The following is a 17245-nucleotide window of genomic DNA, read 5'->3' on the forward strand; positions in this document are numbered from 1 at the left end:
CTCCTCATCAGGCCTGTTCTCCAGCCCCCTCACCAGCTTTGTTGCTCTTCTCTGCACTCGCTCCAGAGCCTCAACATCCTTCTTGTGGTGAGGGGCCCAGAACTGAACACAGGATTCGAGGTTTGGTCTCCCCAGTGCCGAGTCCAGAGGGAGAAGAACCTCCCTGGCCCTGCTGGCCACGCCGTTTCTGATCCAAGCCAAGATGCCATTGGCCTTCTTGGCCACCTGGGCCACTGCTGGCTCATGTTCAACCAACACCCCCAGGTCCCTCTCCTCCAGGCAGCTTTACAGCCAGACTTCTCCTAGTCTGGAGCTGCCCAGGGTTGTTGTGCCCCAAGTGCAGGACCCGGCATTTGGCCTTGTTAAACCTCATCCCGTTGGTCTCAGCCCATGGATCCAGCCTGTTCAGATCCCTTCGGAGCCTCCTGACCCTCCAGCACATCCACACTTCCACCCAGCTTAGTGTCATCCGCAAACTCGCTAAGGGTGCGCTCAACACCTTCATCCAGGTCATTGAGAAAGACATTGAACAGGGATGCGACGTGCAAGGTCAGGGCTCACGTCCCCAAACAAGCCCTCACCCACCAGCCACGTTCTCACGCTCATCCCTACGCAGGGTGCACAGTGCGCGACCACTGGTGCCGAAGCAACCAGAGCATCATCCCACCCTGAGCAGCGTTACACCATCCTCCTCCTCCTCTCCTGCCTGCCACCAGGCTGTGGGGACCCAAAGGGAGGGTGGTGGCTCTGAGCTGCACACCAGGGGCCAAGCTCACAGGGAAAGCACAAGGCAGAGACGACTTTCTCCACAAGCAAATCTCTCTCCGCTGGCCACTCCGCAGCTGCCCTCAGCCCACTAATTAACGCTCCGTTTTTGCTAGTATTTTGCCTCCTGTTAATGAAGGTAGGAAAACTGCTGGGTTTTTTTGCGTTTTCTTTTTTTTTTTTTTTTGCATGCCCAAGGCAGCAATTAACTCATGTGAAAGGCTGGGAAGAAGCTGGAGAGCACCAGGCACGCTGCGGAGGCGTGGAACACGCGCCGATGCAGCGATCCACGCCGTGGCTCCCCAAAACCTGTTGCCCTGAGCTCGCTGCCAACCCAGGGGCCAGGGCAGCCCCCCGGCTTCTGCTGCCCGAGCTCCAACGTGACACATCCACGTGCAAAAGCCACCAAAGCAGCCAGCAGAGCAGCCACCAGAGACTCCAGGAATCTACCCGCATCCCCGGGCTTCCCCGCGCCACAGGGTGCAGCAGCCCAGGAATTTCAGGGGGGTGGAAAAAAAAGAAAAAGGAGGGAGTCTCCAGGCGAGCTGTCAAGGGGAATGTTTCCATCTAAGGCCTTGGTATTTCTCTCTCTGGCGCCTGCACTAAATCATCCCAGCTCCTCTCATTATTCTTTTGTGCTTTACAAGGTAGCACAGCCGGCGGAGGAATGCAGAAGTATGGCAGAAAGCAAAGCCCAGCCTCTTCTGCCCCAGCAAATACCTGCAGCCCTCGAGCAGTCGCCACAGCATCCCCTCCTGCCACCCCTCTGCCAGCACCGGGCACCTCGCCGAGGTCAACAACGCAGGGTGAGCTGGTGCTTTGCAGAGCCTCAGGGTGCCCAGCGCTGCTGGACCAGGGGCTGTGCTGGACACAAAGCTTCATCCACCCCTTCTCCATCCTGCTCAGCACCAGCAAACAGGTTCCTTGCACCCCAGCCAGGGAGCACGTGGGCATCAGCACCCACCACTGGGTGATAACGCATCGGCTGCCACACCTCTGGGCAGCCCTTTAATCCAGCTCGCTCTTTCCCAACCCCTCCAGATGAATCTGTTTTGCAATGCCACAGCGGGAAGGGATCCAGGGCTAACCACGCTGTCCCCCACAACCTCTCTGCTTGCAGGGATCACCCTCTCCCTCTGCCCTTCAGCCCATCACAGACCCAAGTCCTGGGCTCATCTTAGCACTATTTTACAGCCCAGAGCGATGGAGGGAAAGGGTTGGGATTCAGCTGACTCAAAACCAGGGAGCAGGACTCAATGATGGAAATAAGGCAGCAAACCAGGTCTGGGGCTCTCAAACTCCTCTTCCAGCTCCACCGCCCTGGCCGGGCCACTCATGGGATGGATGTCAAGCAACAGTCACATCCCACATGTGGATTCAGAGTGGCTCGGAACTCCTGGTCCATGGCAAACCTGGATGCCCACTGCCCTCAGCCCCCTGCTGCAGAAGGGAGGTGACCTCTAACAATCCCATCACAGCCGGTAGGCAGCTGGGGGTCCCACACGCTCCTTCCTCACTCAGCTTTGTCCAGCTACCACGCGGCACCTGGATACTGGGGCTCTCCTAGCCCCGCGGAGCCACCTGGTTCCCAGGGCAGAGGCATGGCTGGGGAATGCTGCACTTTGGCAGGAGCTCAGGTAGAGCCTCGATCCAGCTCAGCTGCAGCCCTCACTGCCAGCCCAGCACTGAGTACCTAGAGAAGCAAAGAGGGAGGCAGGGATGCTCTGGGAAGCTCAGTCCCGCTCTGGTACATTCAGCCGTTCCCACTGCTCCACACCCACAGAAATCCATCGGATGGGGCAGCCCAGGAGCATCGGGTGCAGGACTTTGCTCCCTCCACCTTACAGAGACGAGGAAACTGAGGCAGCAACACCTGAGCACAGCACCAGCCCTCTCCCAGCCCCCAAGGAGGGAGGAGATCCCAGCAGACTTAACTCCCACCTTTCTACCTCCCATTCATGAAGCGACGGAACAGCTTAAATTAAAACAAAGTAAAAACCAGCAGGCAAGGACCGAACTACAGAGCACGAGGGAGTCCCACAAGCAAAACACCCAAAGAACAAGAGAGCTATCGGGCAGGACACACGGGTACAGCCATGATATTTTTAGCAGTATTACACAGGGACAGGGGATTCCTACCCTGAAGATCCCCGGGGGCTTAAAATAGGGGCTGTCATTTCCTCCCAGCAGCAGCCGGGAGAAGCATCTGCTGCTTCTGGAAGCTGGGAGGAGAGGGGACCCCATGGAGGTGCCTGGGGGAGCGCAGCACTAACCTTCTCGGCCGGGGCACCGCGATGAGCTGCTTCCTCCTGCCCCGCTCGGTGAAGAGGCGAAGCCCATGCAAAACCCCAAATAGCAGCAGCAATAAAAAAAACAAACCAACCAAAACACCACCCGCCTCGTTCACAGCAACGGAAACTGAGGCAGGGGAAGCGGAGCTGGTTCGACACCGCGGGGAAAGTAGGTGGCTTGCTGGGTTGCCTGGTGAGCAAGGGTTCCCCCAAAGCCAGGATGCACCAGAAGGGAATCCCAGCAAGTCCAGCTGCCCCACAACAGGCTGGGACAGCAGGAGGGGTGACCCAGGGCTCAGATCCTGACCCCGAGCAGCCCTGGGGACGCGGCGAAGGGCTGGGGACAGAAACGCCTCCACCGGCCGCCCTCACCACGTGAGCAAGAGGGACAGGATGGGTGCTCCTGGGTCCAGGGGGGCAGCCCCGCAGCTCCCAACCATCTCAGCTCCGAGGGTTCCTGCACAGTTCCACTCCGGATCGCATCCCAGAAGGGCAGCGCGCCACGCAAAGGGTAACTTCTCCAATCCCAGCTAGCAGGCATCCCTCACGCCGGACGGCATTGGCAGCCAATCCATATTTTTCCATCGAGAAGTCCGAGCCAAGAGGAGATTTTCCACGTGAAGGGGAAGAGTAAGCAACCGGGGAGGGCTGCGAGCCCCCTCCCTGCTCCAAAGGGTTAAAAAATAAAGCCAGCAAAAGTGTGTCTACGATAGGAAAAACACACGAGCTCCCAGGGAGAGCGCGCCGGCTGCTCGCCGTTTCCCTTCCCGACATGCCCCGCTCCTGGGAAAGTGTAGGCTGTTTTCCATATATAACTGCAAACTGTTCCATGCAGTAAGAAGTCTAATTAAAGGGAGGGAGGGAGGGAGAGCGGGAGAGACGCAGAAGACCGAAAGGCAATATTTATATGAGGGAAGAAAGCCTGCATCCCGGGCACCAAATTAGACCCTCGCGGAGCGAAGCCTGCGTGATATCATCAGGAGATCAAATCTGGGCAGCGCAGGAGCTTTGCAGAAGAGGCAAATCAGAGCCTGGAAAATATGTACCAATAAATAAGAAGAGAGAGCCAGATGGGCCAAGAGAGCACGGGGAGGGGCAGGGGAAGGAAAAGCTAATCTGAGCCAGTTGCTGGGATAAGGCAGAACGCACGGGAGGGGGCACAGACACCCCCGTCCCCCCCGAACCCCACATGCCCTGCAGCTGGAGGACCAGTTATTAAAGCAAATAGCAGGAATCTGCTCGAAAACATAATAAAGTAAAGCTGCACACATGGGAACAGGGCTGAGGGATGGGAAATGCCAGAAAGGAGAGCAGAACGCTGGCACAGGAGCCGGCTGCAGACGAGGGGCACCCACCCCATGCAAGGGGCGATCCATGCAGCTCCCAGTTCTCATCGCCTTTGGGGACCCCCTCTCCTGCTCACACAGGGCTGCATCCCACTGCCTCAGGGACACCCTATTCCCCAGCAGAACGGGTGCACTGGGAGGCACCCCAGGCTGGATGGGGGAAAACATGCACCCGCTCTGCTCTTCGAAGCCTCTTTGCTGGAGCTGCACTCCCCGCAAGCGCCAGCCACAGCCCTAAGGTAATCCATAACCAGCTAACACCTTCCCAGCATTATTAGGTTCCTCTGTCTACGCTAAGTGTCAATGCATTTTAAAACCGTTAATGTGCTTTAAATGCTGAGATATAAATCTATAAAGGCTAGGCTGAGCCCTCAGCTCAGGGTTTGCTGCATCGCTTGGTGCTGGTGGCAGCACCATCACCAACGTCTTCCCACCAGTGGATGAGGATTGGCTCCTCTGCACCCCAAAGGTGCAGGATGGGACCTGCTGCTCTGGCAGTGCCAGCTCAATCCAGCAGCAGAGCCCCGGTGTGCCGGGCACCCCCGTTCCCAGCACTGCCCCAGCCCCACCTCCATGCACACAACACACACCTTTGTGCCCCGGGCACCCAGCACCGTCCTGACCTGCCATCCTGTTTATGCAAGTTCAGGTCTCGAACTCCACACGCACCCTCCCTCTGCGCTTCAGGCAACGCCCCAGCTGCACCAGTAACCCAGAGAAACTGGGATATCCCTTTCCTCAAGCCCCAGCGGGAAGGTGTTGGCGAGGCTCCCACCTCCTGCAGCCCTCGAGGTGGGATGGTGCCTTCCAGCCTTTGTGGTGTTGACCAAAACCCAAGGCTTTGCCATTGCACGAGTTCTTTGCACCCATAAATCACAGTTCACTGTGCTGGAGGAGGGCAGCCTGCAGGTCCAGCCTCCCCCAAAACCCCTGCTGTTGACCTGCAACAATGCCAAGAATTCCAAGATTGGGTTGAGCTCTACTTCAAGCAGAAACACTTGCTGGGGGCAAGATGCAACGAATCATAAAATCATAGTATCACCAGGTTGGAAGAGACCCACCGGATCATCGAGTCCAACCATTCCCATCAATCACTAACCCATGTCCCTCAGCACCTCGTCCACCCGTCCCTTAAACCCCTCGAGGGAAGGTGACTCAACCCCCTCCCTGGGCAGCCTCTGCCAGTGCCCAATGACCCCTTTCTGTGAAAAATTTCTTCCTAATGTTCAGCCTGAACCTCCCCTGGCAGAGCTTGAGGCAAGATGCAACGGGGGCAAGAAGCAACGGGGGCAAGGACATTCCACTGCCTGGCACTCCAGCAAGCAAGCAACGCCCTCTGCTCGCACAGAGCCAGCCCCAAAGCTCTGCAGCCTCTGCCCAGCCTCCAAGCAAGGGGAATAAACCAGCCCCACATGGCACAGCCGAGCCTGCCACGGCCCCAGGGTCACCCGAGGTGACAGCGGGACACCAGCCACTTTGTACTGGCTGGACCTGGAAGCGCAGGAGCTGTGGGAAGCTTTAGAACAGTCCCTGCCTGTCACCAGCGTTTATACAGGTGGGTATCTAAGCACCAGCTCTAATCTGTGGATAATAGCAGCTTTAGCAGCGATAGGGCAGAGATTACTGCTGCAATCTGGGTGTTCGGGGCATTTCATCGGCTGCAAGCAGCGCAGCGAGCAGGCAGACGGTGCAAGGCGATCCGCAGGGAATAAAGCGAGTGGCCAGCATCCCAACCCAGCTCCCCGCAGCTCCCCAGTGACACCCGAGCTGGCCCCAGGCTTTGGGAGGCAGCCAGGCAGCGAGCCTGCTCATCACCCCACTGGGAAAACACCAAGCTTGGGGGTTTGTGTGGACGGGATTCCCTTTCTCCTCCCGCCCCAGGATCGCTCAGCATGCTGTAAACCCCTCTGCTCCCACAGTTTCCCAGCTGCCCCACGCACGCAGGGGCAGCAAGGTCCTTCACCATCCTCTCCATCAGCTTTCACACCACCCTGGACCTCAGCTGCGGTGAGTTTTGCTCTCTGCACAACAAGGACAACAAGAACACAAGGAAAACCAACTCAACCAAGTCTCATTGCCAGGGAAGCCTGCCCAGTTCATGGTTCCCCAGCACCATCCGGGCTTGTCGTGCCCAAGGATCCCAGCTCCCACTCAACCCCTTGAGGGGAGGCAGTGAGACACGGCTGCCAGACCCAGGGTGAGGAGCCCAAGCTTTGGAGAAGCTTTTCCCTCCCTCCTTGCTTCTCTGGGTCTCTTTTTGGCAATGCTCTATCCAAACCGACCACCTCGAGCGGGGAGGGAGCACAGCGAGGTTGCAAGGGCTGAGAAACACCAAGGCTGGTCTACACAGACAGCTGCGTCCGGGGGAGTGGGAGGAGGAAGGGAGGATCCCTCATTTTCCTTTCCAAAGGGGAAAAGGATCAGTCCCCTGAATGGAAGTGCCAGGCAGGGCAGGAAACACCTCCAGCCTCCTCGCTCTGGGCTGCATCTGCCCGCAGAGAGCGGAGAACACCTGCACGCAGCAACAACTCCCCCCACACCATGCGCTGCAGCAGCTCGATCTGCAACAGCTTGCAGGGATTTGATGCATTTCACGTTCAACTGCAGGAGCGAGAGGATCCCCCGGCTGCTGCCCTGCAGAGAAACACCCAGATGCTGCTGGGAAGGGAAGGGAAGGAGGACCAAGGGCCATTCGTGCACCGAGCGCTGGGGAAAGGCAGAGCCGGACGCCTGAGCTGGTGCCCAGCGAGGCGAGACCAGGCAGGAGGAGACGAGCACGTCTGCAGATGGGGAGGGATGGAAAGAGTGGGAAAACAACGCCAAGAAGGGAAGCAGCGAATGGAAAAAGATGAAAGGCAGTAGGTCAGGAGTGAGCACAATAGGATTTAGTGGCAGACGCAGAGCTGGAACACGTTGCAGAAGGATTTGGGCTCACCAGAGCCTGGCCCGTGGATGCACTCAGGGGACCAGTTGCACCCAGCCCTCAGGCATGTGCCGGGTACCAGGGTAGCCACCTTTCCATCACCTCCAACAAGCTTTCCCCCTCAACAGGCACCTACAGAATCATAGAATCACCAGGTTGGAAGAGACCCACCTGATCATCGAGTCCAACCATTCCTATCAAACACTAAACCATGTCCCTCAGCGCCTCGTCCACCCGTGCCTTAAACCCCTCCAGGGAAGGGGACTCAACCCCCTCCCTGGGCAGACCAACACCTTGGCACCCTGACCCACGGCTCCAACCTCCTCCCTCAGCAGCAGAGCAACCACCTCCTCCAGGAGCCGCGATCGGCTCCGTTTGGCACCCAGTACACACCGAGTAATCCAAGCTGCCCCTGGGAAGAGCAGCTCCTGGATTTAATACTCCGCAGACCAGACAGGTCTTTGCAAAGTTGGCTCCCGGGGCCGCAGCGTATCCCCAGGGATGCCAAAGCAGGTAGTGGGATGAGGTTATGCAGCTGGTTATTCCCCCCAAGGGGAGGTGAGTGGGTCTTGGTTGCTTGCTTTCTCCTTCCCCCAGGAAACCTCCTGCTCACTTGGGAAACACCTCCAGGTGCTCCCCAGAGAGGAAACGCTGCCCAAACAGAGTCAACTGTTTTGGTCTTTCCCTTCGTTTTTGGAAAGTCCGTTCGGGGTCAGATTGAAGAGCAATTCGTCACGCGAGGAATAACACCACTTCAGGCCTCCTCCCTCAAATAAACCTCAAAAGACATCATTTAGGCAAGCTTAATTTGGACAGCTAAAAATAGCCAGCACCAGTCACACTGGAAAATGCAGGCTGGGGAGCTTCACACTTCCCCAGCTCAAGCCAGGACATGGGAGTCTTGGGATATGGGAAGGATCCCCCAGCTCTGTCTTTGGGTGAGGAGCACAAGTTTGGTCCACAGGGAACAGAGAGGGCACAGCAGGACCCGCTTCCCCATCCCTGCGGCCACCAGCGCCCTGCACGGCCTCTCCGATGGAAGTTTTGGGTCCCCACGCTTTCCCAGGCAGGATGCGGTGACTCACAGCCACGTCTGCACCAGGGCACCCAGGAAAGACCAGCTGCACTTTCAGCTTCTCCGCAGCCAAGCCAAGTTTCTGGTCCCTGCTCCCTGCGGCTGATTCACCCCCCGCTCCCCCCAGCATCCCCAGGCAAACCCAGTCAGGCTTCCCTGCCCGCACACTGGATAAATCCCCCGCACTGAGTAATGCGGAGAGAGGCGGGTTGTTATTACAGCTCCTCTCCTGCTCCGTAGCAGCGATGCGACCCTTGCAAGGTCCAGCTCAAGCCTTGCCTACAGCCTAGAAGCTTGGGCTCCTCCATCGCCAGCCTGGCTTTACCAACCACCAGCATCACCAAGCCACAAACCCAGCCTGCCCTCATTTCCCTGCAATCTCCCTCCCTGCTCCAGAGGCAGGAATAATATTTAACTCAAGTTCACGCTGGAGCACGAGCTCCCTCCTAGCCTGCCTCACCCCCAGGCTGTCTCCATCACACGGGATCCGCGCTCCTGGCACAGCCACGCGCGCCCAGGAGAACCCAGCACCAGCAGAAAGCCCTTGTGGAGCGAGCAGTGCTGGGCTGGGAACCCCGGGGAAGCTCGGCACCGCATGCTGTGCCGGCTGCCAGCTGCAGAGATATGTCACGGCACCAATTTGTATGCAGCCGGCGTGCCGGATCGGCAGGCGGGCTGTCCAGGTGCCACCCTGAGCTGGGAGCCTCGCGCAGCAGACGAGACGCCCTGCCCTGAATTCCACAGCCAGTGGATCATGCCTGGAGTCATCCTCCTCCTCTGGGGTACAGCCTGAAGAGCCAAAGATAAGGTGAAGGCTTTGACCGCTGCAGAAAGGAACCGAGAGGGTAAAAGGCTTGAGGAACGAGCCATCATCTCACTCATCCTTGCATCCCTTTGCTGCCTGCAGCAGTGACAGCCTGCAAGATCCATAGCATGAGGGCCACAGAGGTGATGGAAAGGTGCTGCAGCACCTCCCATCCAAGGACAGGCTGAGAGAGGAGAGCTATTAAGCCTGGAGAAGACCTCAGAGCCGCTTCCAGTACTGAAAGGGGCTCCAGGAAAGCTGGGGAGGAGCTCTGGATCAGGGAGGGCAGAGAGTGGATGAGGGAGAATGGTTTTAAGCAGAAAGGGGGAGATTGAGATGAGATCTTAGGAAGAAAAGTTTTGCTGTGAGGGTGGGGAGGCCCTGGAACAGGTTGCCCAGAGCAGTGGTGGCTGCCCCATCCCTGGAGGGGTTCAAGGCCAGGTTGGATGGGGCTTGGAGCCCCTGATCCAGTGGGAGGTGTCCCTGCCCATGGCAGGGGTGGGACTAGATGGGCTTTAAGATCCCTTCTAACCCAAACCACCCATGAATCTATGAGATGGCGTGGCTAAAAAAGTCCCATCACCAGTTCAAAAGCATCCAAGTAGCCCGAGAAGTGCCAGGAGGAGCCAAGTGCTCGAGCAACCTGTGGTTTCTTTAAAGTAGCTGGTGAGAAGGTGGGAAGAGAGATGAAGAGCCGCAGCGCCGCGATGCTGTGCCACTAAGCCTCTGGGAGGGCTGAAGCAGAGACAGACGAAGATTCAGCATTTCAAGCAGGAACAAAGGGTGAGAAGAGAAAAGCTGAGGGCATGCCAGAGGGTTGGCCGGAGCGATGGGCACCTCCGGGCAAGCAAGGGGTGGAGAAGGGACAGTAAAGCTCTAGCTGCGGCAGCAGGGTCCTTAATTAGCATCTTGGGAAACCGGTCTGAAAATCAGACACCTTCTATCCGAAATCTGAGCCCCGGACCTGAAAATCTGATCACTGGATCCGATGCTCAAAGAGCAAAGGTCACGCCAAGTCCCAGGCAAGCCCTGCAACTGCAGCACAGGGCTGAGCTCCCCCTAGTCCCCTCCAGCCTGGCTTTGCCCCCTGCCCACCTCCATCCCCCACCCAGCAGGAGCAGAGACAGCACTATGAGGGCCAGTGGCTTATTTTTAGCCTTGGGAAGGCAAGGAGCCCATGAGCAGCTCTCCAGCTCTCGCCCTTGGCACGGAGCTCGCGGCTTTGCCTGCTGCCACTGCTGCAGCGAGTGCCTCGGGCCTCAGCCCAGCGCCCCCCAGGCTCTGCGGCGCTGGATTCAGCCCCCGGCTGGCACCTCCATCCACCCCAATCCCTCCCCTAGCACGAATCCTTCCTCTGCCCGGCGAGGAAAAGGAGGATGCTGGGATCAGCCCAGGAGCCGAGGGCTGCCGCAGCGCCGTGGCAGATGGATCCGGCTTATTTATGGCTCCTTAACGGACCGCAGCGAGTTAGGCAGGGCTGACCTTTCTGTGCCTGAGACAAAGAGGAGATGGCAGCAGCTCCAGCAGCGGACGACTCGCAGGATTGGAAGCGCGGAGCCCTCCTGTGCCAGCTGGGACGGAGCAGGAGGCCAGACCTGGGCAGGGGGCTCGGGAGCAGGGAGCCACAGCAAGGGCCACGGGAAGCAAAGGGCGCTGGGATCCCAGCCTGGGAAAAGGAGGGATCGGATTCCTCCCTCCCAGTCCCCGCTGGACAAACTCTTCCGGGTAGGGACTCCTACGCGCTGCGCTCTGCCCAGACACACCAGCAACTCGCTGCTCCCCGCAGCCCCCAGATGACTTGGCAAGGGGGCAAACACAGGGATAAGGCATAAAATAGAAAAAGGAGGGGATGGAGTCTTGCTCTGGGCACCCCAGTGGCTGCAGCAGCGCTGGGATCCTCTGGCCGGTGGCGTCTCGGCTCAGCCCAGCTGCCGACTCATCCCTGCCATGGAAGCGGAGAAGCAAAAGTTTTCCCGTCAGCATAAAACACAGACACCTAGCCAAAGCTTCGACTTGGCTTCTGCCACCCTGGCCAGGAGTCCCCATGCTGGCAACTCGCCGTATCCCAGCTCGGATGCCGGCGATGGGCTGGGGACCATCCTACTCTTTGCATTACGGCGACTGAGGTCTCCTCAGGGGCTCAACCAAGACCCTCGTGCTGCAGAGAGGGAAGGGTTTGCTGAGACGAGGAGCTCTCCTGAGCCAGCGATGACCCTTCCCATGCCTCTTGCCTTGCTCCGAAGCGAGTTCGCCGCAGGATTTTGGAAGAGGACCATGTGTAGGGCTGGATTCACAGCTCCGCCGTGCCCTCTCCCAAGCCTACTCCCTCCGGCTCCACAAGGTGTTTAGGATCAGGACAGGGAGCCAGCCCAGGAGCGCTCAGCATCCCACCTCACGGCCACGCAAGGGTCTCCGGGTCCCTCTCCATCTGCCAGGGCAGCACACGCCTGTCCACGCTTGCAAGAGCAGGGCCAGCCCCTCACTTTGCAGCCGAGGTGGTGCGGGAAGAGGGATGCTCCTGGCCAGGACTCCCACGTCCCCGATTCCCAGCCTCCCAGAGGTACGTCGCTGCACCTCAGCTTCCTATGTTTAAATCCAAGACCTCTCCCAGAAGCTCGCAAATGCAGGAGGACGTGGAACTCATCTGTTACTCACAGAGAGCTCTCCCAGGATCCGAGTCGCTTAATTAGTGCTTTAAAAAGAGTCACCATCCAGGTGGGTGACACACCAGCGGGTTGTCATGTGCTCTGCACGTCTCAAGCATTTGTTTTCTTCCTTTCTCTATCCGGGGTTGGCTTGCTTTTGGTCCCCCCCGCCCCCGTTTTCCCTTTTTCTAATGAACAAATAGAGGGGCAGGTTTTATAAGTCCATGGAAACTCTATTATCCCTCTGCATTAAAGCCAAAAGCAACTCATTAAAACATCAAAGTCAGATGTTTCATTAGTTTGGCCTCAGAAAGCGCCGGCAGGAGGTGGAACGCGGCTCCCACAGCAGCGTGAACTAAGGGACCCCAAAGCTGGACCTGCACCCTGAAACAGTCCCTGTCCCTCACGAGCTCCCTCCCAGCCTGTCCCTCTCCTCCAGCCGGCCACTGCTCATCGTAAGCAGCCTTTGCACGCGTGGATTTTGAGAGGAGGTGCACCACGTTCTCCCCATCAAAGCTGCTTCTCCCAGCAGCATCTCCATCAGGAGCATCACAGGATGGGACCTTAGAATCATAGCATCACTAGGTTGGAAAGGATCCACTGGATCATCGAGTCCAAACGTTCCTATCAAAATCATTCCCTCCTGGGCACAGAACGAGGGTGAGAGGGATGGGTTCAAATTCCCAGCTCACCCAGACTAATTTGTTTCCTCTTCCATACACTGGTTCTCCACTTGTACAATAGAAAGGACGTCGCTGCCTGCACACACCCTACCCAGGAGGGCTCCAGGCAGCCAACAGGCACCAGCAAAGCATCCCTCACCCTGCCTGGATCCGCTCCCAGAAGTCCCCAACGAACAAACGCAGAAGTTGGGGAACAAGCAGGCGGCACCGATTTGCACTGCAGCAGCCACCTCCCCATCACAGGATCTGCATCCCACTGCCATGGTCACACCGAGCATCACCCTATCCCTGAGCTCCTGCTCACCCAGCTCGGTCCCTGCCGCAGCGAGCGCATCTCTGGCACCGCAGCACCCCGGGCGAAGCGGGATCCCCACCCCACAGCTTGGCAGGGGTTTAGCCCAGCTTTTCCTCTTGCTCTTACAGATCAGCAGTGATTTGCTAAGCGTGGTGCAGCCTTCCCCGGCAGGGAGGAGCTCTCTGGGCAAGGAGGAAGCCAGAGCAGCGGAAAACCCTTCCCCAGGACCTGCTGCGGGGCGCAGCGGATATGGGGAGCAGCAAAGAGGCAAAGAGCAAAGAGCTGCTGCTTATTGGGGGGCTATTTGCACCCCCCAAGGCCCCGCAGGCTCCTTCAACAAGCACACGCAACTGCTGTGGGCAACCACGCTCATGGCCTAGCAATGGTGGGGGGGGAAAAAAGGGAAAAACCCAACCAAACAACCCCAAGAGAGGAGGAGGGAGCATGCAGGGAACCTCCAGCCCCTGCGACGCGCAGGAAGGGAAGGAGCAGGCTCATCTGCCAGCGCAGGCAGCCTTGGGGAAGAAGGGGAACACCAGGCACAGCTCCACCGCGGCGCTTTCAACTGCAAAACAACAGCGGAGAGGAGCAGCAGAACCTCCCTGCTCTTACTCACCCTGCCCAAGGACCTGTGCCACCTTACGGCTCGCCCCTCCTCTGTCCTGGGGGGCTCCAGCCCCGTGGTCCTGGTTCCTCAGGAGCAAAGCTCGGAGATGCTCCAGCCGGCAGCAGCGAACACTAATGGCAAGAGATCCTCTGCACGCAGAGCACCGCGAGAGCCAGACCCACGGCACACGAGCCGACGACGCAGGGAATTCCCTCCGTCATCATCTCAAGCGAGAAAAAAAAAAAAAGAAAAAGAAAACCACCACCCAACAACACCCTTTGCCCTCTCAAGCCTCTACCTGCAGTGCTTGCACCACCTCCCCAGCGCCAGCCAGCTCCTCTCCTCCAGGGAAGGAGCCAAGGCTTTGCAGAGATCCCTGCGCATCCCCTTGCAAGGAGGCAGCACCCACAGCCCCAGCGAGGGTGGCACGGAGCCTGCATCCCGAGGGGATGGAGTCTGGAGGTGTGGGGAGCTCTGTCCCACTGCTCCAAGGGCTCCCCTGCTCCGCACAAACCATAGAACCACCCTGGCATCAGCACTCGGCTCCAGCGCACGGGTCCGGCACCCACCTTGGCACAGGGCAGAAACCCTACGTATCCAAATCAACCGCTCCAAACAGGCTTTGGGGAGTCATGGAATGGTTTGGATTGGAAGGGATCTCAAAGCCCATCCAGTTCCAACCCCCTCCCACTGGATCCGGTTGCTCCAAGCCCCATCCAACCTGGCCTTGAACCCCTCCAGGGATGGGGCAGCCACCACTGCTCTGAGCAAGAATCAAAGAGCACGTAGCATTTGGGAGGCCTCCAAGATCATCCAACCTGGGAGAGCCTTCAGCTACCCAGGGTCTGGGGCACCTACAAGGCTCTCTGACCCCACCATCATCCCAAGGGGATGGGTGGGATTTTCCTGAGGAGGGTGACCCAAGGGGACAGCTGGAAGGACACCAGGCTTGGAAGGGAACCCCATGCCACTGCGGGGTGGGGCCGGTGGAACGCGGGGGCGTCAGCTTCTCTCGCTCATGATTAAATAATTTAGGTGCGTTTCAGTGCTCAAGGAAGCGAAAGATTGAGGGCACTGTCTGGAGCCAGGCAGAGCGGCGCAAACCCTGCCTGCGGTGCAGCCAACAGCAGGAACGTCGCGTCCAGTTGGGAGTGGGGGGCACAGAAAAACCCCAGGACAGCTCTGGCCACCCCATGGGTAGCTCCGAGGACTCACCTCCACCCTGTCTTGCTGCCCCTGGGTCTCAGCCGAGCTGCCCAGTCCTGTCCACGGGCAAGAAACAGGCTGCACTGGTTTGAGATTCGCAATCCAAACCCCCACCCAACCTCAGGTCTCCAGAGATAAGAGCACAATAACCTATTGTCCCTCCTCCTGGCTCCCTCCCTATGTCTCTACCTCTCCTTTTGCCTCCAGCCAAGCAGGGAGGGACCACCTCACCCCACACCAGCCCCACGGTTTGGGGGGCTCGTTTTAGCCCCCATGGAGCTGGGATGGGATGCTGGGAGGCTGGGATGCAGGAGGCAGCGCAGGAGGTGGAAGAGGCTCCTGCCTGCTGGCCATGTGGGTCAGATCCTCTCCGGATTTTTTTCTCCCCACCCCATTTCTCCTCGTTTTCTGCTGCAGGAGCCGGGGGGACGTGCCTGGTTGTGGCGTGGGCAACCACCAAGCAGCCTCCCCCTCGCTTTGGTGCCACAGATCCCACTCCTCCATCCCTCCCCAGGATTGTGCGGATCCAAACACCAACCCAGCCCGGCTTGCCCGGCTCCAGGCAGGGAGCAGGACCCTTCCTGCCCCAAGGATTGGGAAAACCACCCCCGCAGCACCTTCCCCGCTCTGTCCTTGAGCTGCCGCAAAGCTCTCTCTCTCTCCCCCTCCTCTCTCCCTGCCTGCGCTGCCTCTGCCCTTCCCTCCGGCATCCAGCGCCAGGATGCAGCGGGGAGGGGTGGGAAGGGGGGGATACAGGGGTGGAAGGAGGGATGGAGAGGTGGGAGGGGGGGGATACGGGGCTGGGAGGGGGGGATACAGGGCTGGGAGGGGGCATGGAGAGGTGGGGGGGAGGGATACGGGGCTGGGAGGGGGGGATACAGGGGTGGAAGGAGGGATGGAGAGGTGGGAGGGGGGGATACAGGCGTGGGGGGGGGATACTGGGCTGGGAGGGGGAGATACTGGGCTGGGAGGGGGGGATGGAGAGGTGGGAGGGGGGATACTGGGCTGGGAAGAGGGGATGGAGAGGTGGGAGGGGGGATACTGGGCTGGGAAGAGGGGGTGGAGAGATGGGGGGGATACTGGCGTGGGAAAGGGGGATACTGGGCTGGGAGGAGGGATGGAGGGGTGGGAAGGGGGGGATACAGGGCTGGGAAGGGGGGATACTGGGCAGGGAAGGGGGGATGGAGAGGTGGGAGGTGGGGATACAAGGGTGGGAAGGGGGGATGGAGAGGTGGGAAGGGGGGATGGAGAGGTGGGAAGGGGGGGGTGAACCAGACCCTGACCCCCGGTGTTCGCATCCTGCCCTCCTTCCATCCCCACAATAAACACTCGCGACCAGGAGCCCCACGATCCCCTCCAACAAGTTGCAGGATCCAACCGGAGCGGATTCCCACCCATCCCAGTTGCTCGGGGAGGGGGGGGGGGTTGGTTGCATGCCTCGCAGATCCCCCCCCACCGCAAAAAAATAATAATAATAAAAATTAACAGGACCCTTAAGACCGAAAATATGCATCAGGTACCACCCCGAGCATCCCACCCACCCCCTTTAAAACAGCAGAGAGACCCTTGATAATGAAAATCTACTTCTTGCAGCATCCCACCTGATGCACCTGGGTGTAGCATCCCAGTATACACAGCACTATGTACTGGGAGGGACTGGGAGGGGGGAAAACATCGCTCCCACCCCCCCAACCGCGTCGAGGACGCGGTTGGGGGGGTGGGAGCGATGCTTCCCCCCCCTCCAGGTCCCCAGCAGTGAAAAACCACGCAGCAAGATGCACCCATGGGACCCCCCACCCCTCTCCATCCCCCTCCCCAATGCACTCACCGGCTCAGCCCCCCCGCAGCTGGCCATGGGATGGAAAGGGGGGGTGGGGGGGTGGGAAAGGAAGGGATGGGGGGGTTGGAGAAGCGGTCCTAAGAGCTTAACGGGAGAAAAATGCTTGTCATGGCAACACGAGCCGTGCCGAGCTGTGCCCAGCCCAGCCCAAGAGGGCTCGCCCCAGCCCCAGAGAGGGGAGGGGCTCTCTTAATGAGGAGGCCCGCCCCGTCGGCTGCTTAAGGGGGCCGGGACGCAGTTGGAGGGCTCCCCCCAACCAGGGGAGGGCACCCCCAGGCAGTGTGGGGACCCCCCAGGCAGCATCGTCAACGCAGACCCCCCAGGCATTGGGGGGTCCTACCACTTAGCATCATGCATGCACCCCTAAACAGCACGTGGACCCCCCCCTCAGCACTGTGCATGCACCCCTAGGCAGTATGTGGACCCCCCATGGCAGTGTGGGGTCCCCCCAGGCAGCATTGTCAATGCAGACCCCCCCAGGCATTGGGGGGTCCTACCACTTAGCATCATGCATGCACCCCTAAACAGCATGTGGACCCCCTCCTCAGCACTGTGCATGCACCCCTAGGCAGCATCGTGCAGGCAGACCCCCAGGTATTGTGGGGTCCCCACACTTAGCACCTTGCGTGCACCCCCAAACAGCAGGTGGACCCCCCCCCTCAGCACTGTACATGCACCCCTAGGCAGTATGTGGACACCCCCCCCCATGGCAGTGTGGGGTCCCTCCAGGCAGCATCGTGCATGCAGACCCCCAGGTATTGCGG

General features: G+C 59.3%; 1 protein-coding gene across 4 annotated transcripts in view; it reads right to left on the minus strand.

The window, feature by feature from the left end:
• ATP2B4 (ATPase plasma membrane Ca2+ transporting 4) overlaps positions 1-13597 on the minus strand; it is a 50060-nt gene extending 36463 nt beyond the window's left edge. For 2 of the 4 annotated variants that reach the window (XM_069876072.1, XM_069876075.1), the window contains exon 1: positions 13445-13597. The gene's annotated coding sequence lies outside the window, so the exon portion shown is untranslated. Of the gene's footprint in view, positions 1-3038; positions 3060-13444 lie in introns of those variants that run through there. The other 2 variants (XM_069876074.1, XM_069876073.1) reach the window with 2 other exon arrangements.
• Positions 13598-17245: the final 3648 nt, after the last annotated feature.

The sequence above is a fragment of the Phaenicophaeus curvirostris genome, chromosome 24 (assembly GCF_032191515.1).
Source record: "Phaenicophaeus curvirostris isolate KB17595 chromosome 24, BPBGC_Pcur_1.0, whole genome shotgun sequence".
NCBI classification, from domain to species: Eukaryota; Metazoa; Chordata; class Aves; order Cuculiformes; family Cuculidae; genus Phaenicophaeus; species Phaenicophaeus curvirostris.